The following is a 1,107-nucleotide window of genomic DNA, read 5'->3' as shown; positions in this document are numbered from 1 at the left end:
AGTTCTAAAGGGGAACATGAAAATTCCATGTCACCAACAGCAGAAAAGAACATTTTACAACACAACACATTTTAATGATCAATGTGTCCACAGTGTAAAACAGCACTGTCACTGATGTAACACATTGTCATGCTGGTTGTACCCAAAATATGCCTCTGTAGCAACATGTCTATGCTGGCTGTTCCCAATTTAGGCCAACATTGTCCTATACAAAGCATGATTGATGCTGTCTGAGCATGTGCAGTGTGCCCAATACATATGGTAGCTTATCTCTGTAATATACATTTCTTCTGTGGTGATGAAAGAAGCATTATTCAATTCAACAGATAAAATGTGGAAAAGCGATCACCCAAAGATGAACCTAATTGAAGAAATGCAATGTTAGCACAATCTTAAAGTGTGCAACCTAGCAGGCCTAGTGCACACTTTACCTTTTCTTTCACCAATAAATCGGGGGGACAGCGCGAACGCAGTCCCCCACCACCATAAATAATGCAGTTGTGTATCCCGCATTTGGGAACATAGCAGGGGTCAGCAAATCCGATGTGCAATGGGTAAGCATTTCCCTGGGAGATCTGCCCTTGAGATCAGATTCTCCCCTGCCAGCTAAGTATGAGTTGCATGCAAGAGGGCAGGGGTTGGGTCAGTTCTGGGAAGCCCCGCTAAGCGAGGGTGAGAAGGAAGGCCCTGACCCAGCCCCAACTCCTCACCCCCCCCCCGGAAGCTCCGAGCGTCTGCAGAGCTGCCTGTCCCGCGTGTAGGGGAAGCTCCAGCAGGCAGAGCCCAGCAGAAGAGCAGATTGTAGCGCAGTTCCTTTCTCCCATCAGGCCCTGCTCGGCCCGAGATTTGTATAAATAGCAGGATGGCTCGAGCAGGCCTGCTGCAGTCTGCCCACTGGTCTGTCGGCCCCACATGGGCCCATGGCCCTCCTGACCGGAGCTGCTCAGCACTAGCCCCATTGACACCATCATAATCATCCTGGACCTCGACGCTCCACCACCCCTGAATCTCAGAGTTCTGCTCAATGACAATGCTGAAGCTTTGACATCTTTGCCGTGACCATATGCTGTGTTGTGTCAGCCGAGCCTGCACAGCGCCAAAGGCAAG

At 50.1% G+C, this 1,107-nt stretch overlaps 1 non-coding gene across 1 annotated transcript; it reads right to left on the bottom strand.

The window, feature by feature from the left end:
- Positions 1 to 452: 452 nt before the first annotated feature.
- Positions 453 to 614, bottom strand: LOC138460002 (U1 spliceosomal RNA). Its single transcript, XR_011262772.1, has one exon. It is a non-coding gene; the product is annotated as a U1 spliceosomal RNA (small nuclear RNA).
- Positions 615 to 1,107: the final 493 nt, after the last annotated feature.

This window comes from Ambystoma mexicanum, chromosome 4p, assembly GCF_040938575.1.
Source record: "Ambystoma mexicanum isolate Mex_15411 chromosome 4p, UKY_AmexF1_1, whole genome shotgun sequence".
Lineage (NCBI taxonomy): Eukaryota > Metazoa > Chordata > Amphibia > Caudata > Ambystomatidae > Ambystoma > Ambystoma mexicanum.
The sequence above is the reverse complement of the archived record's forward strand: the minus strand, read 5'-3'. Positions and strand labels throughout refer to the sequence as shown.